Here is a 25238-nt window from a genome sequence, read left to right on the forward strand (position 1 = left end):
AAAATTTCAATTGAAAAATAATGTTTTTTAGAAAATGTGAATAAAAATTATTACATTTAATTTAATGAAATAAAATGCAAAACAATTTTCTCAAATTTCCTATAAAAAAACCAATGTTATGAAAAATTAATTAGCAGTTACAATTTTAAAAACGAAAAAGAGCAGTTTAAACTTCATAATGTTCATATTATAAAAACTATGATTGGTCTTCGAGTCGATTTTATTACGACTTCGACATAATATTTCATTCCTTTACGTGAATCTAAAGGAACAGCCTTATCTTTGAAGATTTGATTTCAAGATAAAGGAGCGATGCGCCGTGTGATCTTCAGACTTCAAGAGCAAGGATCTCGCGCGGATCTCAAAAAGAAAAGCTACCTTCATGATCCCTGCGGAAAACCGTCGCTCGAGTAAACTTTCTCCTCGTCCTTCTCGTTTCGTCTGGTTTTCTTCGCATTCAAGAAAGAAAAAGATGGTGTACGTTGCAGTTTTACGGTCGATGCCACGCGTTTTTCTTACCAGAAATGACAACGACAGTGACTCTTAGGGACGAAGGTGATCGTTACGAACCATCCGAAGTTTTTTGATCGCCGTATAAGCAAAGGATATTTCTTTCTGGGCTTTGTTCGCGCACAAAAAAGAAGTGAAACTCAGAACTAAGGGCGCTCCGATAGTATCGTTTGTGATTGTTGCAATGGACCTCGATTGATTGTTTCATAAAAACGCTCAATCGGTTGACCGACGCGAGATTATCTTTTTTTTTTTTTATTAGTCGTTCTTATACTAATCACAAAACCGACGTAAAAAGAACGAAATTGGAAAATCAATACTAATACTGATCAAATTTATTTGTTTCTAATTGTAACATATAGCAGAAAGAAAATTTACTTTTTGAAGAAATGTAAAAATTCTTACAAATATCAATTTAAATTATTATAGACAATAAATAGTGAGATTCCTCAATGGTTTTAAAAAAATTTCGTAAATAACATGATTTTGTTAATACAAATTTCTAATATTTTTTTAAAATAATATTATTATAAGGTTTTCAATAAAAGTAAACATAGAATTTTCTTAATATAAATAATAATTTTGGCTAATATACATACAGGGTGTCATTTAAAATAATATCTCAAATATCTTTGAAATGGTATGTTAAATAAAAAAATGTTTCAAACAAAAATTATATGGCTTGAAGGGGGCCATCAGATGGTGGCAATGATTTGACTTTGGAGAGTCATTTGAAGGTTACGTGAAGTCACGTCAATTTCTTAAATGGAACTCCCTATTTTTATTACATATTTTTGTAACTTATCTCGAGGGTTTTCCAAAACACTACAATAAAATATTTTAAATATTAAAAATAGAATGTTAAATTCATATAGATGATGTATGTTTAAAAAATTAAAAATAGAATGTTAAATTCATATAGATGATGTATGTTTTATTCGCTTTAAGGCGCTTTAGTAGCTTTAATGTCTTTAACTTGTGGTATAATACCCTAAATACCACAGCACCTTTCCCACCGCCATACTTTAGTCTTTCGCATTCTAGCAGCGTAAAGATGTACCACATATTTTGCGGTTGTGGCTTAATATAAACTGTTAACGAAAATGGTTTAAAATATACAGGGTGAGTCATTTTAATCAATACACTCGAATATCTCGAAAACAGCACTCTTCAGAAAGAAATGTTTCAAACAAAAATTGTAGGGTGTGAAGGGGGACATAAGATGGTAGCATTGGTTTGACCTTGGAAAGTCATTTGAAGGTCACATAAAAGTCACCTTCAATTTCTTAAATTGAACCCACTATTTTTCATTACATATTCTTGTAGCTTATCTCGAGAGCTTTCCAAAACACTACAGACAAATGTTTTTTCATTAAGTACTTTTTGAGTTATAAGGCTTCAAAGTTTGCAGTACTTCGATATAAAATGCAAAATATCTCGTAAAATATTTAGTTTTCGGTAGTCTTACCCTAATACTTTTATGCACAGGATAATGAGACAAAACTATTGGTGCAAAGAAAACGCATGATTGTTTATAACAAAAAGTGCATTGCAAATTACACATTTTTTATTATAAACAATCATACGTTTTCTTTGCACCAATAGTTTTGTCTCATTATCCTGTGCATAAAAGTATTAGGGTAAGACTACCGAAAACTAAATATTTTACGAGATATTTTGCATTTTATATCGAAGTACTGCAAACTTTGAAGCCTTATAACTCAAAAAGTACTTAATGAAAAAACATTTGTCTGTAGTGTTTTGGAAAGCTCTCGAGATAAGCTACAAGAATATGTAATGAAAAATAGTGGGTTCAATTTAAGAAATTGAAGGTGACTTTTATGTGACCTTCAAATGACTTTCCAAGGTCAAACCAATGCTACCATCTTATGTCCCCCTTCACACCCTACAATTTTTGTTTGAAACATTTCTTTCTGAAGAGTGCTGTTTTCGAGATATTCGAGTGTATTGATTAAAATGACTCACCCTGTATATGTAAATATCCCTTGGATAATCAAATATTAAATGGCATGCATTAATTGAGCTATTCATTTCTAAACTCATATTAAGAAAATTCAGTTTTCATTCATAAATGCACACATAACAAAAGACAGCAATCTTTATTTAATTTTACAATTGTAATTTATTTACATATATATGATTGTGAAAGACATTTAATCCTAAATATATTCAATAATTAAATGATTTTATATAGAATAATAAAACATATAAAAAAGTATTCGATTTCTGAATTAAAATATGGATTTTTCGGCAAAGAGATGAAGTTTAGGACTAATTTAAAACTTATTAAAATTAGGATTAATTTAAAACTTATTAAAATATTATTAAGAGATTAAGTAGATATTTAGATATAAAGCAATCTAAGCACTTCAATCTAATTATATATTAAATTTAATTATTGATTAAAGGAATATGTTGAAATTGCTTATTTAAATCAAAGCAAAAATTAGTTTTGGATTTATAAAACAATTTTATTGAAATTATAATCGCAACTTTTGAGATATAAATTAGCATGTACATGTGTAATTTTTGTTTTTAAATTTAAATTATTTTACTAAAGTCATTTAAAAAAAATTGGCTTTTCTTTCGTTTTACTGTCTACTTTTTAACGAGACATTCATCTAATTCGTACAGTATATTGCTGTAGATTTGCTAACTGGAGCAAAGAGAGAAATTATGTCATGCTTTCTAACGTAATTTCTAGCAGGGAATGCACTTGTAGCAGCATCACAGAAGTTTTCGTATTCGAGAAAATATCTCTCAGCCAATGTCGCCGACATCACGACGAAAATGCATTTTGTGGACGCAATTTATTTCGATTGTGGAGAAACTCCTCCGAAGGTGAAATATGAAAACTTCCGACTCGTGTCGGGGCTGTAGTACTTTCGAAGAGGGAGATTATCCAGTGAACCAAGATATAGTTCGATGCATTTATTGCATTCTTCAAAAATAAAAAATTTAAAAATGCACATTCTAGTCCGTTTAAAACAAAGTATAAAATATATGTAGTTATATATTTTTATCATTTCAAATTTTATTATTGGAAAAACATTTATTTCAATGTTGATGGAAATTTGATCTTTTAATTATAAATCTTTAAAATGTCTAACTTGCTTCTTTTTAATACATTTAAATCTTTACCCATCATATCTTTATTTATCTTTATATATTTTTAACTATATCTTTTACAACTTAGTTCTTGATTTTTAAAATATACATCCCGAAAAGTTAATGTAAATTTTAAATAAACAAATTATGTTAAAAAAGTAGAATCTATTTAAAATTAAATAAAATTCTATTCTACATTTTTTTCTGAAATTCAATTAATATAAAGAATATTTTATATTCCACAATATATTTATAAATTAAATATTATTAATATTTCAATTATCAGTTTTTCAGTGTTCACTAACGATCTGTATAAAAACAAAAAAAGAGAGTAGATAAAAAGAAGCCGGAAGTACAATATTGCGTATTATCCAAAATGCTCGCTAACTTTTTTAGTTTTTACGACACGTCATAATAATCGTTATCGCAACGAATGGGAACTGACTGGACACCATCACGTTATTTCGTGGTCGGAATGCGAATTATTGCGTGCATAATATAGAGAAACGCGACGGTATCAGAGTGCGATTTCGCGCGCTCCGTTTTTGCTCGGAAATTCCGGAAAATATCTCGCGCGCGACGCGACAACGGTAGCCGCACGTTGCATACAAAAGAGCCGCATTACGTACTGACATTATTACTGGTCTTTCGAGAAACAGATTATGCGGCTGCGAGCAGAACAATAGAAAGTGTACTCCGCGCCGTATGAAGTACCGCTTCGTCGCGCATGTGTACCGGAAAATATACAGTTCCCGTGAGGAGCGAGACGCCACGTGGTTCGCACCTAGCATCATCGAATTTCCTCTCGTTTGTGATTGTATTTTCATGCATGTGAAATTTCGAAAATATTATTAGCGTACAGTGTGTTATCGCTGATGGACAATATCTTTTTAAAATGTTTACCAGTTGAAAGAGAGAGCAATAAAGAGATGATGTGCGTGGAATAATAGAAGCAAGTCATATTCTCTTGTATAATAATTATTATATTGAATCAATGTAATAATTTTAGCAGCATGAACTTTTTATACAATTATTTCTATTAATTATGTTAGTTTGCATAGTTAATAATAGTATAGCCAACTGTTTAATTTAATTATAAGAAAAGCTAGTTTATTTTTTGTATTACAATGTTTCTAATTATTTTTTTGTCCATTTGAAGTAAAAATGTTGCATGTCTGCTTTATTTTAGAAAGAGAGAGCAAAGAGAAAATCATTTATTACAAGATTTTTCTCTAGTATTTTGCTTTACTAGAAGAGAGGAAATCACTTACAAAATCACTTATTACAAAATTCAATTCGTCATAAAACAATAAAAGAAAATATAAAAATTGGAATGAGCCAATTGAGAGATTATATACGAATTTTTAATTTGAATATATGGTCATTGATTCGCGAAAATAATCAACCTCGAAATATTTTTTTATAGAATGAAATACAATCATATTTAATAAATTTAAACACAAGCAATTACATAGATTTCTCTAACATCTCTCTAACAAAATCACATATAATTTAATGAAATATATCTAATGAAATATATCTAATAAAAAAGGAATTCATGAAATTCACATCAAAATTACTTTCACGATGAACGTCCATTATAGATATTTCACCGTCAGCTGAATATAAGGAAAGGAAGAAAATGAATCGAAATGGAGAGCTTTTAAATTAACCAATCGCACAATTTTATTTGCCGATAATTGCCTAGTGAGTGCACAGAAATGAAAGAAAGGTGCTTTTAAATTCTGCTAATTACCGAAGCCCATTTCTCTTCCCATCCTTATGCGAGATAATATAAAATCGTAAAAAAATTGTCGCGAAATATTGAGCAGCGACATTGTTCTATACTCGATCGATTGCAAATTCGATTAGAGTTAATTTGTCATTAACTGAATGTTCCTTCTCTATCTCCATATGCGTTTCATTCGATATTTAAGCAAAAATGAGCCATTACTTTCTGTATCTTTATGCGTGTTAAATTAATTGTTGATCGATGTCGTTATTTTACTCGTTTCTGCATTTATTACTTTCTCACTTCTGAATAATAAAAAAATATTTTATATTTCTTTTTTTATTAAATTACAAAATGTATATATGTATTCGTGATGCTAGATTTATTAAACGTCTAATTTCATTGTATCAAACTAAAGCATTTCAAATTACAATTAAATTAGCAATTAAATATCATGAAAAATAAATTGTTTCTATACTATTTCTTTTCTTACTCAATTAAATATGATAAATATATTTCTAATTTCTAATTTATATAGTTATAACTTATACATATAATCTATACACAATTTATAATTTATATAATCTATATAAATTGTATAATTTGTAATTTGTATAAATTATTTGTATAAATTTGTATAAATCTATAAAATTTAAACACAAATTCAAGTATTCAAATATGTTTTTGACTTAGAAATTATTTATTTTTATATTAATTATCAGTTAATATAATTTTTCTTTTCACGTTTTAATCGTTAAATTATATTAAATATTTATTATATATTTTATTTTCTATAAAAAAATGCAACATGATAAGAATTAAACAAAATTCTCGAATGTATTTATAGTTTTCGCAAAATATTCAAAGGATAAATCACACTTTTAACGCGGATTCAGTATAATTCGTTTTTAAATCTATACTTCGTTTCATCCTCCAAGGAACATCCGGAAGATCAACGCAATTTGATTGATTACATTTTCATACCTTCGAGGAACATGTGATGACATATATGATATGCAAATGTGACATATGTGACACATCGTGACATATTACATAAAAATAGGGTTAATCTATTACATACTGCGCCGACCGGCGGACAGGGACTTGCTTGATACTTTTTCCCGGCGATAATCCGCATGTAAGAAACGTCTTTCTCCACAAATATTACGGGGATTTTACGGGTTAACGAAAAACCGAACGTGAACGTATTTTTAAATTCTTTCAAGGATAATCTGCAAATCTCTTGGAATGAGAACATAGATAAATGATTTTTAGCGTATGTGAAATATATTTGATTGACGTGAAATAAAAAAATATTTTTATGGAATTTTCTTACTTTATTTTAGCTTGTTTTATTTATTTAATTTTTATGATTTCATAATATTCTAATTTCACCTTAGGAATAAAAAATTACTTTTATTTGCAAAGATATTATGCATAATATAAATTTAAATAAAAAATATTAATGTATATTATAAAATGTAGATATATATATATATATATATATATATATACAGGGTAGGCCATTTTAATCCGTCCACGAGAATATCTCCTCAGGTAGGGGTAATAGCGGAAAATATCTCAGAAAAGGAAAACGCTTCAGACAAAATAATTTGCAATTAACAATTACATATTATATCTTAAAAATAACTATGTGTTTTTTTTACATCAATTGATTCCTCTTATTATTTTGTACATAAAAGTATTACGGTAAGATAATCGAAAAATGAATATTTTACAAGATATTTTACGGTTTACGTAAAATTAAGAAATGATTTCAAGCCTTATAATTCAAAAAGTACTTGAGGGAAAAATATTTTATTATAGTGTTTGTTGTATTGTAGTGTTTTGGAAAACTCTCGAGATAATCTACAAGAATATGCAATAAAAAATAGGGAGTTCCGTTTAAGAAATTGATGGTGACCTTTATGTGACCTTCAAACGACTCTTCAAGATCAAATCATTGTCACCATCTAATGGTCTCCTTCAAGCCATACAGCTTTTGTTTGAAACATTTTTTTATTCAACGTACCGTTTTGGAGATATTTGAGCGTATTATTTAAAATGGGACACCCTATATCAAAATTAAATTTATTATAATATTAAATTTACTATAATATAATATAAAATAATCCACCGATTAATCAAGTAAATATAATATTAAAATAGATAGTTCATATTGAATTAAATTAATTATTTTATATCAAAGAGAATTATATATTTCAAAAATTACTATAAATATAAAAAATTACTTTCAAAATAATTATAATATAAAAACAATAAATAAAGTAGTTATATAGTCAAATGGAAGCAATTAAATTGTACTTAGTTCATAATACAAAAATATTTCCAGAAAAGAGAAGTATATTTGTGAAAATCTTACTGAGAAAGAAAGTCTGCTTGTGATATGAAAATATTTCTGTACTGAAAATATCGCTATCCGTGACGTAAAAAGAAAAACATGGCGAAGGAGGGTACTCAGTCAATTTTTCCGCATCATATAACGATAACAGATACTTTCGCTACCATAACCACCGCGTCGAGAAAAGAAGAGGCAGGAAACGAGAAGAATTTGTTGTTTTAACACCGAATCGCGCAAAAGCTGATCTTGTCCATGCATCGAACTTCGGTTCGATCAGACTTTCGGGTTCATCGAAACGAAATGCAGAAAACCTTGACTATCTTTTTTATATCTGTTTTTCTTTTTAATTTGAAAATATCATTTAAATTGGCTTGAAAACGATTGCACGACATTTGTTATAACAAAATTATAAATCTTTGTGATGGACAATTCAATTTAATGAAATTATATAAAATTTACAATATAATTAAGAAATTAATATTCAATTATCGTTGATTTATTATCGATATCAATAATATCGATAATAAATCAACGATGATTGAATATTAATTTCTTAATTATATTTATTTCTCTTAAAATAATTTAGTTACTAAAAGCTTTTCGAGGAACTTTTGGCACATTGAATAAAAAAATAAATAAATAAAAAAAAATCAAATGTGAACGTGAACAAAGATAAAGAGAGTAAAATGGGAAAAATTTAAGCAGAAAAATTGGAATGCATTCTAAATTTGGATTAAATAATAAAAAGAGAAATATATTATGATTTCTGTTATATTGAGAATTATATATTGAATACATAGAAAAATTCTTCGTATTTCAGTTTTATTTTATCTTATTTTATTTTATGATGATATACATATATTATGATATTTTTTTTGTTACGTTATATATAATATACATAATTCTCAATTATATATATTATATATGTTACATATATAATATTGTTACATATTATGTAATAGTTATATTATTCAGTGGGAAATTACAACTAACAATTATATAACTATTACTTGATGTTTGGGAATATATATGATTTTCAATGTAACAGAAATCATAATCTATATATCATCAATAGAATGAAATAAGATTGAGATACAAAGGATTTTTTTTAATATATAAAAAATTTTTCAAGTAAAAATTAAAGAAAGATTATTCGTTGTTACATTTTATACTTGTATAAAATAGAAGAAAAAAAATAATGTTAATTTTTGAAGGACAAAGATCTATCAATAGCTTTTAAAGTTTTTATTCAATTCAAATAGAAGAAAATAAAAGAAATATATAAATAAAGTAATTAATTGTCAAAAAGAGCATAATTATTATGACAATGATAACATATACCGTCAAATATAAATAAATATTAATAATAATTTTCTCTAATACAGAGGTATACAGGGTGTATCTGAAATGATGCACTAAACTTTAGGGGCGTATTCTAGAGGCCAAGAGAGGGTGATAGGTAACGTCAAAACCTTTTTTTTCTTAAATACAGCCAATTTTTAATTTTTTCCCCAAACTTTAGGGGCCTCTAGCTCGGAGGAAGATTCATTTGCGGACCCATGTTTATAGGAAAAAAAAGTCTTATTTTGATCTCTAGAATACGCTCCTAAATTTTAGTGCATCATTTCAGATACACCCTGTGTAATAAATGAAAGTCACTAGTTTTGGATAGGCTGTTTTTTCTTTACAACGAGAGGCAGAGCCGAAGGGAAAAAGAGAGAGCACTTCTCACTATCTTGCTTCATCAGATCACTTCCTTACCTTTCGATCACTTCGAGTCACTCACACGCGATTTGATTAGGGAAAGACGCGAGTAATTACAATTACATACAGGATGTCCCAAAAGTACCGGACCGGTCGAATATTTCATAAACTATGCACTTTAGAAAGAAATGTTTCAGACAAAAGTTGTATGGCTTGAAGAGGGCTAGTGGCAATGATTTGAACTTGGAGAGTCATTTGAAGGTGACGTAAAGGTTACCTTCAATTTCTTAAATGGAACTCCCTATTTTTTATTACATATTCGTGTAGCTTATCTCGAGAGCTTTCCAAAACACTATAATAAAGTATTTCTTCATTGAGTACTTTTCAAGTTATGAGGCTTGAAATCATTTCTTAATTTTAAACCATAAAATATCTAGTAAAATATTCATTTTTCGATTATCTTACCTTAATACTTTTACGTACAAAATAATGAGAGAAATCAATTGGTGTAAAGAAAACACATAGTTGTTTTTCCTTTACACCAATTAATTTCTTTCATTATTTTGTACATAAAAGTATTAAGGTAAGATAATCGAAAAATGAATATTTTACAAGATATTTTACGGTTTATGTAAAATTAAGAAATGATTTCAAGCCTCATAATTCGGAAAGTACTCAATGAAGAAATACTTTATTATAGTTTTGGAAAGCTCTCGAGATAAGCTAAACAAATATGCAATAAAAAATAGGGAGTTCCATTTAAGAAATTGACGGTGACCTTCACGTAATCTTCAAATGATTCTCCAAGGTCAAATCATTGCCACCGTCTGATGGCCTCCTTCAAGCCATACAACTTTTGTTTGAAACATTTCTTTCTAAAGTGCATAGTTTATGAAATATTCGACCGGTCCGGGACTTTTAGGACACCCTGTATACACGCTTGTCTAACAAGTTTTAATTTGTAAAGAAAACGTTCCTCTCCGTCTCGCTAAGCAAAGCAAATGTAAACAAACAGACGCTAAAGCTCCGTCTATACATCATCATACCAAACACATATTTATCACATCCTTGTGTTATCGGTACTTGTATCGTGCATTACATCGATATGAAAGTATATGAAAATATATCGTGCAGAATGTAAACCTTTTTTTTGCTTGTCTCTCTCTCTCTCTCTCTGTCTCTTTTTCTCTCTCGTACAAGCTTAGTATACGTTTACGCAATATTACCGTTATTTGTCATTTCGCTTGACTTTTTTCTAATTTGATACACGTCGACAATATAAAAGAACTCAATCAACATTCCTCATCGATCGATATTAGATTGGTACGCGAACTCCAATGAAATGTATACATTCCAGTTTAAGTATCGTCGAAGTACTGGTGACGCGGGTCATGAATATCGAGAAGTACGCGATGTTAACGATAATTTACGTCAATATTATCGTTTTTTACATTATTGCGATCACTCGTTTCTCGATTCGACATCCCGGACATTTGTTTATACCCGCGTTTCACTCCCGATCGATGAAAAACACGCGAAAGACCGTGAAAATGATTTCACCACCATATTGAATTGACATAAAGAGATAGATACGTAACGATTAGACAAGTCGAACAAGCAACTCGCATCGCGAGAAACAAATATAAGTATTTTCCAGACGAAAATAATTATATGTTTTGAAAGCAACATGATAAGAATTCTAAATTAAATGTATTTATTAATAATTCTATGCTCCAAATATCGTATCTATTTTTTATAAATAATATCTAGATTTTGACATGATGCTTATAAACGTTCGATTGACTAATTAAGGCAAATTTTAATCAATCAAACGCTTTCGAGCACTTGTAGAGTTAAATGGAACGTAACTTAATTAGTGATTTATAATTTCCACTGAGAAATTAAGGTGACACCTATTCCCATAACTTTGGCGCCATAATGTAAAAGTAAATTCTGATAGTATTTTTAGCGGAGAATATTGGAAAAATATTTAAAAAATTCTATGACCAATAATAGGAATCAATTGGTATAAAGAAAATACATAATTGTTTTTAAGAAAAATGATGTAATTTGCAATTAACAATTACATATTTTTTCTTAAAAACAACTATGTATTTTCTTTACATCAATTGATTCCTCTTATTATTTTACACATAAGAGTATTAAGATAAAATAATCGAAAAAAAGATATTTTACTAGATATTTTATGATTTATGTAAAATTAAGAAATTATTTCAAGTCTCATAACTCGAAGACTACTCAATGAAAAATAATTTAATTATAGTGTTTTGGAAAGCCCTCGAGATAAGCTATAAAAATATTGAATAAAAATTGGAGGATCCCATTTAAAATTTTAAAATTGACCTTGAGAACTCCTCCATGGTTACGCAGGTCAAATAAGTTTTGCTGTTTAATGCATTTGTTGAAACTTAACAACTTTTGTATAAAATATGTTTTTCTAAAATGTCTCATTTTTAAGATATTTTACCGGTCCGGCATTTTTTGCGCACTCTGTATATAAATATATAATACATAAATTGTATAATGAATACATAATATATAATGAGTAATAAAAATAAGGAGCAAAGTAAGATTAATTATTTGATAACCAATCGATGTATCATACATCACTCATTGTGATGATATAGCGTATCTAATTGAGCTTTTATCGTTCATGTAGACAGGAAGTGAAAACGCGCGCAGTGCAGCAAAGAGCGACACAATAGCCAATTAACCGCTTTTAAAAAGCAAAAGGTTGATTAGTTACCGCGAAGCTTTTCATCACGCGACAAGCGTTTCCTGTCTTTATGAATCATTAGAGCATCGTTCGAAATAGTGCAATTAATCGTTACGAAACAATCGTACAAAATATTTACACGTAAGATATTTCAATGCTCAACGCGTTATTATACAGGGTGTCCCAGACTTAACGAAATCAGCCGTTAATGATAGATTCCTGAGATCATTTGGAGATGAAAATTCTGATACCAAAATGTTGAGAAAGACTTCATAAAAATGTCCAAACTACTGACTACTGTTGCATGGAAAACACAATCGCGCTCATTACAGAATTCTATTTTTTATTTTATATTCATCCCTCTATCGATATCGATATTATATCGCGCTGTACGCGCTGTACGCTCCCCTTGATGAGCTATATTCCTGAGCATAAGAGAAACGCGCCGATTGGTAACCTTTAATCTTTTATAGCGCTGAAACTACATCTTTCTTAACATTTTGATATTAAGATTTTCGTTTCCAAATGATCTCAGAAATCTACCATTAACGGCTGATTTATGAAGTCTGGGACACCCTGTATATATTCGCACGTGTGATCGATACTTCGTGACAGTTTCTCGCTTGAATTCTCGTAGTATCACTTTGCTATCGCAAGCAATGAATCAAGTTCTATGGAGTTTCGTATATCGAACATTTTGTCCGATCGAAATTTATGTGCAAACGAATGTCAGGTGTGTCGAATCGATTATTCTAATGCGTTAAATTAGCGTTAAATTAAATGCGTGCGTGCGCGATTATGTTTAATATTCGCTGTTGCTAATCGGCTATTCACACAAGACCGGGATCTGCGTTCTATTTATCGTGCTATCATTTTGTTACATGCTGTCGAAACGCGTCACAAATATCGAATGAAGATATTTAATTTTATATAATTAATAATTAGTTATAGTGATTAGTTAGTAATTAACAATATTTATTTTGCGGTTATATAATTAATCATTATAAGAAATTATGCAAGATAATTGCGCTTATCATCATATGGCTCAACGCATCTTTATACATGACATATGCATGATTGACGCATCATGACAGTTTCTCGCTTGACTCGCGTCATTTTCGGCGACCAGTGTTTGCTGTAAATAATTTCAAAATTATTTAGATAAAGATAACGATAAAAATCCGTAAATTTATCTTAGATGAGATAAAAAACGATTTTGCTTTTACTTAATCTAAATGAAAGATGAGATGATTATTGCGATAATCTAAATAATTATCTAGATATTTTTGTTTATTTATAAGACTATAAATATTTGTAAAAAATGTGACGCAGATTATAAATGGGATATTAAAATCATAAACACATATTTTTTCTCTTTTCCTAAAGAATATTTAAATAATAACAAAAAAGTATATAAATGATATGATAAATATTTATTTATTAATTTATATTTATAATATATTTATAATATAATAATCAATGTGTAACAATACATTATTGTGTAACAATATATTATTTTTATAAAATATACATTAATGCATTGCACAAATTTAAGTAAAACAAGTACAAGATAAAGTAATAATTTAATATTATTTTCCAAATAAAAAATATATTTTAGATAGATTTTTAGAAGTTTGCCTGGAAAACTCTTTTGCATAATGAAAACGCCATCTTAGACAATTTTTAAATAAGATGACATATATTTTTTATCTAAGATAAAGATAAAGATACTTTGTATTTCTTCATCTAGTTAAAGATAAAGATGATCCATTTCTTTATCTAGATAATTATCTAGATAATTTTATCTAGATACCAGCAAACACTGTCGGCGACGAGTCAATTCTGTGGAGTTTCGTATATTTTAAACACTCTATTCGACCGAAGGCTAAACTTACGTGCGAACGAGTACCGGGAATACCAAATCAATTACTTCAAATGCATTAAATTAGATCGTGTATGTGCGATTATGTTTAATATTCACATGTTACTAATCGACGCTATTCATACAAATCCGGGGTTTGTGTTCAATTTATCGAGCTCTCATTTCGTTTACATGCTTGTCGAGAGTATCAAATGAAGATATTTGATAGCGATTAGTTAGTAATTAACGGCATTTATTTCGCGATTATAATTAATTATAAGGCGATTGTGCAAGATATATTTTCCATTCAACATCACGAGTTCCAACGCGTCATTTTATACGTATAATATATATACAGGGTGTCCTAAAAGTCCCGGAACGGATCGTCGAATAAACTATGTACTTTAGAAAGAAATGTTTCAAACAAAAGTTGTATGGTTTGAAGGGGGCGATCAGACGGTGACAATGATTTGACCTTGGAGAGTTATTTGAAGATCACGTGAAGGTCACCGTCAATTTCTTAAATGGAATCCTCTATTTTTTATTGCATATTCGTTTAGCTTATCTCGAGAGCTTTCCAAAACTATAATAAAGTATTTCTTCATTGAGTACTTTTCGAATTATGAGGCTTGAAATAATTTCATAATTTTACATAAACCATAAAATATCTAGTAAAATATTCATTTTTCAATTATCTCACCTCAATACTTTTATGTACAAAATAATAAGAGAAATCAATTGGTGTAAAGAAAAAACAGTTATTTTTAAGAAAAAAAAATATGTAATTTGCAATTAACAAATACATATTTTTTTTTAAAAACAACTATGCGTTTTCTTTATACCAATTGATCCCTCTCATTATTTTGTACATAAAAGGATTAAGGTAAGATAATCGAAAAATGAATATTTTATAAGATATTTTACGGTTTATGTAAAATTAAGAAATGATTTTAAGCCTCATAACTCGGAAAATATTTAATAAAAACTAATTTAATTGTAGTGTTTTGGAAAGCTCTCGACGTGAGCTATCAGAATATTCAATAAACCATAGATGGTTCCATTTAAAAAATTGAAAGTGACCTTTACGTGACCTTTAAATGACTTTTCGAGGTCAAAACAATGACATTTTATGGTCCCTTTCAAGCCATATAACTTTTGTCTGAAACATTTCTTTCTAAAGTGCATAGTTTATGAAATATTCGACTATTCCGGGACATTTGGGACATTCTGTACATAATCGACGCGTGTCAAATGAGAGCTTCTCGCTTGAGTCGCGTAGTATCATCTTGTCGCGTGCACCTACATTCGGAGTGCAATATTGTCGAGTGACGCATTGATCTGAAATTGATGTAATTTGAATCTTCCGTTTTATTTGAAATATGTCGCGTAATGAAATCTGGCAGTGTTGAATGTGGAAACAGAGACGATTGTGGCGTTTCGCGTTGTTTGTGCGTTTCAAAGTGAGTCGTGCGGATAATAATGAAGAGTGTGGAGTGATTGCCGTACCGTAACAGTAATTAACGCCTGTGATCATAATTAGCTGCGATTTTTCTCGAGTGACTCGTTCGAACAGAGCAATTGCGGTGACTGCATACATTGATTGGTAAATATTTATATCTATTGAACGTATTTTCTCAACGTTCATTTCTTTGTCGACAATTGAGCATCGCCTTATGATGATCATGTTTTCACAGATTAATATCATTGATTTTTCAATGTTTATTAATTCTAATATCCATCTAATAATTAATAATTAATTTTACTATCTGTAAATATTGACAGTATGTTGTAATTTTAATTATTACTAATTATTACTCTATTTTTAAATGTTAGAAAAAATTAATATTATAAAAATTTTTTAACTTCATATGTTTATTTAGTAAAAATATATTTAAAAATAATTTTGAATATTATTTTAATTTTATTTACAGATTAGTTTCGTGTTTCCAAACGCAGTTATATTAAACGTATCATCATTATGGTGAGTAATAAATTAATATAGAAATTGTGTAATTAAAATCAAAATATTAAAGTTTTATTTATTAAATTTAAACTAGTTATCATGTACTGTTGAAAAACCATAATATATTGAAAATATCTATTTAATATATTGAAAATATCTATTTAAATATATTTAACATTAATATACATATGTAGGTTTAAGATGATCGTTGCAGAAAATTTAAAAACTTTTTTGTAATTTTTTACTTACTAATTTTGAAATTTATTATAAAATGATCATTTAAACGTTATTAAAGTAAATAACAATAATTGTTAATTAAATTAATTTGTACAATCTAACTTGATTATGTACGATTATATATATATGTTACAAATATATACTCACATAATGGACAATAGTTAGTTATTAACTAGTTATTGTAAATGAAAAAAATGCAACAAATTTTTTACTTTTTCCTTACTTTTTCTATTCCAGCTTTGTGTGCATATATACAATTCGCTAACGATAGTTGATCCGAAACAATTATTTGAAAATACAAAAGAATGTGTAACGGTAACCACTTGTCTTTTTTATTTCGCTATCCTATTGTTGCAATATCGATTTATCTTGTCAATTGTATTTTGCTACGTTTGAACAGAATAGAGTATAAAAATACTTGGAAATAATACAAAAAATAATAATAGTTTATATAATAATATTTTATTATTTCTTATTAAGATTCACATAAAAACAATTATTAAATTCACCATAAAGAGTTGCACTATATATGTATAAAAAATATATTAATACATATATGTATATACATATATTCGTACAACAAAGATGATAAAAGTTTATAAGGAAGAAAAAGATGTAGGAATAAATATCAAAAATTAATTAAAGTTAAAATATTAGTCAAATATTAATAGCAAATATTAATTCTTTAGAAGAACATAATTATAGTGTCACTATGTAAAATATTTTCTATAGTCGGGGTGATTAATCCAAAATTTTTAAATTGAGATATTTTTATTTATAAAGTAAATTTTTATGATTTTTATAGATCTTGATTTTTACAATATTTAACAACATGTTACATACTATAATGTGATGTGAAAAATCGTAATATTTAAAACATTCTGTTAATTATTGAATATTCGCAAAATTATATATTACCATACATATTAACCAATAATTACTCAATAATTAATAAATATTTACTTCGCAATTCATTAAGTTGATCACATTCGTACGTTAGCAGTTAATTGCATAAGTTGTGCATGTTATTCAATATTTATATTTAAAAAGACAAATTCAATTTAAATGTAATTTTAATTGAAATCTGCAATTAATTAATATAGTATTTCTCGCACATCCCAAAGAAAGTTTGTGGATATTCTGCACATATGACATGTATACGCGTTTGCACATTGTATGCCTCATCAGCTTGATTGGCTCGTTCCAATACACACGAAACGAATGTCGTGCGTTTTGATCAGAGTTTGTAGGATTGTTCACCGCGGAATCCGCGATGTCGATACCCGCCATTTTCGTGTTATTCGATTTCCCACACGCGCTGTATTCGCATGTAGGCCACATGATGAGTACATTATGTTTGTGTATTTCGGACTCTCTTTACAGTCCCATCGGTTGTCTCATACAACCAACTATTCTCGTACAAGTTAATCAGAAATAGTCGACAATCGATACTAACGATAGAGAAGGAAAAAGGTTGGGCGAGGTCCGGATTACAATGTAATCCACTCCAAAGCTGATTATACAGTAATTGTATCGCCATCCGTTGCGAGTTAAATGCGAATGTGTAATTAATTCGCACTGCGTAATCACTTAAAATTTATAATTGTTAGTTGTAATGCATATCATCTATGCGTTATAGAGTGTAATGCATAATCAAATATGTCGCGTAATTAAAGCGATTATTAATATCGTTGTGGCCGCAAAAGGAAAAATAGCTATGTATTATTTATAATGCATTTAATATGTACAAAAGTTATCTCACTTAACCGAATAATTCACGCAGCTACGACGAATGATTTAATCCCGCTGGATAACGACTGTCTGCATACATACGACATATAAGAGCCTTAAGCCGAGATGAAACTTTTATATAATTTTATTAATTGCGGCGTAAATATGAACTGCGGTAAACATTAACATCGTTACTACGATTTAAAATTTCTTTCTCTGTAATGCATTTCACGTGTGAGTATTTTATCTAGCTCTCAGATAAATGTTAATGTCTTAAAATAATGGCATATTTTCCGCAATTCGGTTGATGTGCATCAGAATATGAGAGATGATGGAAATAAATTTTACTATAATAAAATTGAAAAAATACTTAAAAATCTAATATAAAATTTTCACTAAAATGCACTAAAAATTTATTGAAATATATTATTTTATTTAGAATTTAGAGTAAAAATATTTAATCGTTTATGTGTATTTATTTTTATGGTCGAAAGAAACGCGTAAATTGCACATTATTTAGAATTACATACATTTTAAAAAATTTTTATAATAATTTTTCCATAATTATATTAACTGCCAGTGTTCCCACAAACAAATAACAGTTATAGGGCAGACCGGGGACAAAAGTAACAGCATCATGAAAGTAACAAACCTCCTACTAAACTACACAATAGGTTGAATAATTTGTACTACATAGTCAAACACTCCAATTCTCTTCCTTTTCAGCTAATTGTTGTAGAATAATTGCGCTGGTTGCACATGCAGGAGTGAAATTAGTGTATTCGCATTATTCACCTAAGTATTTCTTGTTTTAGTTTTTTTATATCTATGCCTAATTAAAGTGTATATATTGACGTAATTATTTGTCGATGTATTCTTCTAAAATGTATTCATAAGTTTTTATAGTTGATTTGATTGGCTAAGTCTTGCATCATATTTAGGTTATAATTTCCAAACACCAGCCCTTATACTTTAAGCATTGAAACGTGTTACTTTCGTCCACAATGTCATGTTACTTTTGTTCCCAAACACATTTTTTATTTTAAAAATTTATTTTTTATTCTAAAAATTTTTTTTATTCGAAAGTATAAAGGCTGGTCCCATAATAATTGTACCAAAGGCGATTCTTATTATGTATGCCATAATTGTGATTCGGAATAGATACCAATCAATTTTGTATAAGTAGTTATCATACAATTTTTACACTATTATTTAGAATTAAACTATTATTTAGACTTAAAAAAGTACAAAACTAGTGTGTATATTAAGTATAATTATTTTATGATATTACTTATAATTATTTTGCTTAACGAAGATTATTTCTTTTAAGTTTTTCAAAGATGATAAAAATAAATATTTATTTTTTTTTTATTTCAATATAATATAATACAAATTTATAATAAAAGTTATCTTGCTTAATAAAAGATTGTAATAAAAGTTGCCTTAAATTGAAAAAAGGCATATTTATTTTATTTTCCCGAAAATAAGAACCGGTACTTTTATCTCCAGACTATATTACTTTCGTCCCAAGCCCCCAGGACAAAAGTAACAATCAACTTTGCGAAAAGCTGTAATAGCTCTTTAAATATTTATCATTTGAGATTGAAAATAGGCATAATAATAGAAACAATAAATGAAGTTTTTTAACATATAATCTTTTTTATTATATCTCTAACGATAATTAATTAGTGACCTATAATACAAAAAATGTTACTTTTGTCTCCGGTCTCCTTTATAATTGTTAGTTATAATTTCCCACTCAGCAATATAACTGTTACATATTATATTACAGTTATATTGTTGAGTGGAAAATTACAACTAACAATTATATAAATGTTACTTGGTGTTTGCTGGGTTATATTAGACAGATAAAACACAGAACGAGAAATTGAAGTACTTAACACAAGCTTGATATTAAGTCCATGCTTTCGAGCGGCTAAAGATAGAGAAATTAACGTTCGTCACATAGAAGTTTCTTTATCATCGAAGTTCGATTCTGGGATATTAACTGTAATCTATGGTTCCGCATGGTCCGCCAGTAAATCGCGCATTAGATTCGAGAGTCAGCCGAGCGATTTTCTAACTCTCCGTTCGGGAGCTCGCGAGCGTGATCGGAGTTAACTCTCGAACTCGGTGGACCGCGCGAAGCGATAAAACACCAGTAATATCCAAACTCGAGTATCTATCGATGTTCCTTATGCCGATCGAATACGCGTGGTCGCGCGATGCATAATATTCCGTGACAAATGGCGAATACATGGCAATGCGTAGACATATACGCGCGGGCTAGAAATACGACGAGACAAGAAAGACGCGAAGGAAGAGCGACGTCGACAGATACGAGGATGGATATTTCTGCGGCGCAACAAAATGATTATTCTAGCAGCTGTGTACAGAGCAGGAGCTGGACAATTGTTCCTCGTTTCATCGTCCATGTACATACGTGTATACAAACCGATTGGATAAATCCATAATCTGTTGGATATTACTGCATTAACCACCGAGCTCGAGACCGTACGTGCTATCTGACCGAGAATTCCAATTTCGAAATTCGCGGCCCGCTCCTGAAACAAGATCAAAGTTAGACCGCGACTATTCTCGATCGTGCCGCAATTCGTGACCTCCCTCTTGCAATAAGCGTAATCGATTTATCATTCGTTTTACCAATACATTCGAATGAAACATGCCCTATAGAAATCCGAAGATAACCGCGATATTCCGTCTTTTTCTAATTAATTCTTTATCTATTCGGAACGCATATTTTTGTTATTGCACTGAGAAAAATCGTTTGATTGTACCAACAAGATGTATATGATTGAAGGCATTTTGGTTAAATCAAACAAAAATTTCTAGTTATCATAATAAGACTCGATTTTTTATAACTAGAACGCTTAATAGATTTTTACTATAAGGATTTGGTTAGTATTTTCTGGTTGAATCTATAAATTTCTTGTTACATTAATTTCTTCGCGAGCCACTCTTAACTTAACTCGTATTCAATATTTGCCATAAAATGTATATAAAGAATTAATATTAACATTAAATCCAAAGTATATTTTTTTTTGTTACGAGCAGTAATGCTCGAGAAAGAGGACGCTAGCTCCCTGATTATGTGTGTGTTTGAGCTGCATTCTCTTCTTGCATCACTGTTTATCAGTTTTTTTAATTTCCAACAAACTGAATTTAAAATAATTTATTCATTAATTTGGATTGAATTTATCCAATAATCTTGTTGGAATTCAGAATATTAAACAGACTTTTGAGATTAGATGCGAAAATTTTAGACGACTTGGTGCTGGCGAATTTAGTATTATTAACCAGAAAATTTGGTAAATATAAGAGGAAGAAATTAATCGGATTCATCTGCTAATTCCTACAAGAATTCTGATTCGTCCATTTTTCAACATACTGGTTGAATCTACCAGAATTCTAATTAATGCGACCAGATTTTTTTCTCAGTGTATATATGTGTAAAATATAATTTATTAAAATTAAAATTACCGTATGTGTTCTTCGCATGTGATTAATAATAAAAAAATAAATATTAACTTATGAATATTAACCAAGAAATTTGGTAAATTTAACAGGAAGAAATTAATCAGATTCATCTGGTAATTCCTACAAGAATTCTGATTCGTCCATTTTCCAACATACCGGTTGAATCTATCAGAATTTTAATTAATGCAACCAGATTTTTTTCTCAGTGTGAGATTATTATCTTGGATTTTTGCGTTTTAATTTTTTGCCTTTCTGTCTTAATTTTGCGATAATCAAAGTAACAATATGTAATGTAAGAGTAAAGCCATTTCTCTAAATAATTTTGGAACAGAATGGTTTAAATTAATAACGGCGATCTTTTTGAGATCGTTCTATCGCATCGCTACGCTAATTTTGCGGTAAAGAGCGAGCTTCTATAACAAGCTTTCGGATGCAATTGGAGAAGTGTCACCGCGGAGGTTAAGCGGGTGACGGTGACTAACGAAGTAGCAGTCTGTTAACAGTATTAAGCACGCGGGCACCGCAATTTAGCGTTGCCGCCACCGGCCTATTTCCGACGGAGGCACGCTCTGTCATACATGCACATGGAACACCTACAAATGCAGGTGTTTACATGTGAATACATGTACATATATGCAGTGAATGCGATATAGATGGCACGACACAGAAGCGCGAGCTCGATAAAGTAACGTATTACCTCGTAGCCGATTTCCGGGACTGGATTTACGACAGCGGCACGCACATTCGGCGCTTTCCTAAACTGTCCGCCGGCACAATGGCCCGTGAAATTGTTGGCAACGCTCTTAATAACCGCCGTTATAAACTGAAGTCATCCGCAGTACTTTATCGTAACAATGCTGCTTCATTTCTCGGGGAGTTTAAGAAAACGACAGCATTCGATTGAAAGCTTTTTGTCGCTCAAATTGACACTAAATCGTGAGATTAGTGTGTTTCTTAAATTTTTTTTATTTTTTTAGACAATCATCTTGCGGTGAAAATTTATCTTATTTATCTTATTTAGCCGTTTAAAAAAAATATCACATTTTTAAAAGGATTTGTTTTGTAATTTATAATTATTCAGTGTATAAATGTGCTTTTAATTAATTATATTTAATTTCTTTTCTTTCTTAAATAAAATCATCATAATTGTTTATAATTTTGTAATATTCTTTATTATTGTAAATATTATTGAAATTCACAAAAATATTATTAAGAAAGAGAAAAATATTTTATAAATGGATAAGAATGGATAAAAACTTAAAAAAAGTCAAATTTTTTAAAATAAAGAATGTTTGACTCTCATTTTTTGATGCAATTTCAATATTTATGATTATTATTTATCGCTTTTATTATCCAGTAAAATATATTGCGAATGATATTTCTTTATTAATTTACAAGGACAACTTAAACATCTTTTTTGTTCCTTTGTAAATTTAATTGATTTTGTTCCTTTGTAAATTTAATTGATTTAATTCATTTTATTTTGATCGAAGTTTTTTCGTATAGTCTTCAATATTCGATGACTTTCAGCGGGATTAAAAAATTTTAAGTACAATAGTTTTATTATTATTTGTAACATAAAACGTCGATTGCTGCACAGAAGTTTTAATCTGTTCATATCCATTGTTTCCAATTTTTTTTTTCTCGTTAACTCTTTCTGTCGGTAATAAACTTTCATTACTTTGTCTGTGACCTTAATATTGAAGAAATGAAAAGACAATCTCAATTTGTTTCTTTTCATGCCGTTTACTTTTATTTGTATTTTAATTGCAAATCTCTCCGAGGTCGTATGTTGTGATGCGAGAATAAAAAGTAATGAAAGTATTCCTGAGGTTTAATAATGCTGCACTCAGTTTTATATTAGATGTTTCGGAAATCAATAAATTAAAGAAATATGTATATGTATAAATATATAAAAAGAAAAACAAACATTAGTAAACACTTTTTAATCAGTTTGGAATGAAAATTTAAATCGAATTCTTTATTGTGTTTTTTTTCTTTTTTTTTTGTGAATATTTTAATTGATTATTGAATTAAATTACATTTAAAATCTATTCTTTATTGTAAAATAAAATTGTCTTAAAAAGAACGCATATAAATTTTAATTTTTAGTATTAAATATTAATATAATTGAATCTTTAATTTGTGGAAGGATGTTTTGTTGGATTTGACATACATAGAAAATATGATAAAGAATTATTTTCATTCTATATACAGGGTGACCCATTTTTTTTTTAACTTAGGCAGCCAAATAACTCGAAAAATAAGCACACTACGAAAAAATGGTTAGAATCAAAATTTCGTTATTTCGAGGGGGACGTACAATGACGTTAAAATCAGCCCCCCCACCCCTCCCCCTGGGCGGTGAGGGGGGGCAAGTTTGAAATCTTAAATGGAACCCCCTATTTTTCATTGCATATTCTTGTAGCTTATCTCGAGAGCTTTCCAAAACACTATAATTAAGTACCTTTTTATTAAGTACTTTTTGAGTTATAAGGCTTGAAATAATTTCTTAATTTTACATAAACCATAAAATATCTAGTAAACCATTCATTTTTCGATTATCTTACCTTCATACTTTTATGTACAAAATAATGAGAGGAATCAATTGGTGTAAAGAAAACACATAGTTGTTTCTAAGAAAAAATATGTAATTTGCAATTAACAATTCCATATTTTTTCTTAAAAACAACTGTATGTTTTCTTTACACCAATTGATTCCTCTCATTATTTTGTACATAAAAGTATGAAGGTAAGATAATCGAAAAATGAATGGTTTACTAGATATTTTATGGTTTATGTAAAATTAAGAAATTATTTCAAGCCTTATAACTCAAAAAGTACTTAATAAAAAGGTACTTAATTATAGTGTTTTGGAAAGCTCTCGAGATAAGCTACAAGAATATGCAATGAAAAATAGGGGGTTCCATTTAAGATTTCAAACTTGCTCCCCCTCACCGCCCAGGGGGAGGGGTGGGGGGGCTGATTTTAACGTCATTGTACGTCCTCCTCGAAATGACGAAATTTTGATTCTAACCATTTTTTCGTAGTGTGCTTATTTTTCGAGTTATTTGGCTGCCTAAGTTAAAATGGGTCACCCTGTATATATTATATATATATTATATATATGTATGATAAACATTTCTAAAGATAAAGTACAACGTTTGAAAAATTGCTTTAAAATCACAATTCATTACTGTTCAAAAAGAAATTGCAAATTGAAAATGTTTTCGTTTATAAGCAAAATGATTAAATCATAGAAACATTAAGAAAATAATTGTTTAGAAGCCATAGACGTGTAATTAATTTAAAACATTGAAATAACTTTCCAATAAAAAATAAATTCATCTTTTTTTAATTTGATGTCTAATCCTAGAGACACTTTATTGCTTTTACAGAGATTTAATAATATTTAATTATTTTAATTTTTCTGCTTTCTTTTTTATTTTCCTTTTGAAATTTAACAAATCTTCTTTAGTTTAAAATATCTTTATAGCTTTTTCTTTGATTGAACACTTAGCTTTATGATTTCTTAACAATAACTTCTTGCACTCAATTTAAATTAATTAATTAACAATCAAGTCTAACAGACTCACAGAATCATACATTAAGTGCTAAAATGGCAGTAATATATATTTATACGAAGAATAAGAAAGATTTGTGATAATTCAAGCCAATGATATAAATTAAAACTCGATGACATATCCAACAGTCCTCATTTATATGTCTCTTAACATTATGTACATTTTCGCTAAACATGTAAGTCTCATATTG

The 25238-nt window shown here is 28.9% G+C and overlaps 1 protein-coding gene across 2 annotated transcripts in view; it reads left to right on the plus strand.

Annotated features, from left to right (window-relative positions):
• The window catches only part of LOC105254355, a 312818-nt gene that overhangs the window by 61675 nt on the left and 225905 nt on the right, over nucleotides 1–25238 (plus strand). Inside the window, exon 2 of one of the 2 annotated variants that reach the window (XM_025411870.1) lies at nucleotides 15967–16016. The exons of the other annotated variant lie outside the window; for it this stretch is intronic. The gene's annotated coding sequence lies outside the window, so the exon portion shown is untranslated. The remainder of the gene's footprint in view (nucleotides 1–15966; nucleotides 16017–25238) is intronic. 2 annotated transcript variants of the gene reach the window in all.

Source organism: Camponotus floridanus, unplaced genomic scaffold (genome assembly GCF_003227725.1).
Source record: "Camponotus floridanus strain SB8 unplaced genomic scaffold, Cflo_v7.5 scaffold44, whole genome shotgun sequence".
Taxonomy (NCBI): Eukaryota; Metazoa; Arthropoda; class Insecta; order Hymenoptera; family Formicidae; genus Camponotus; species Camponotus floridanus.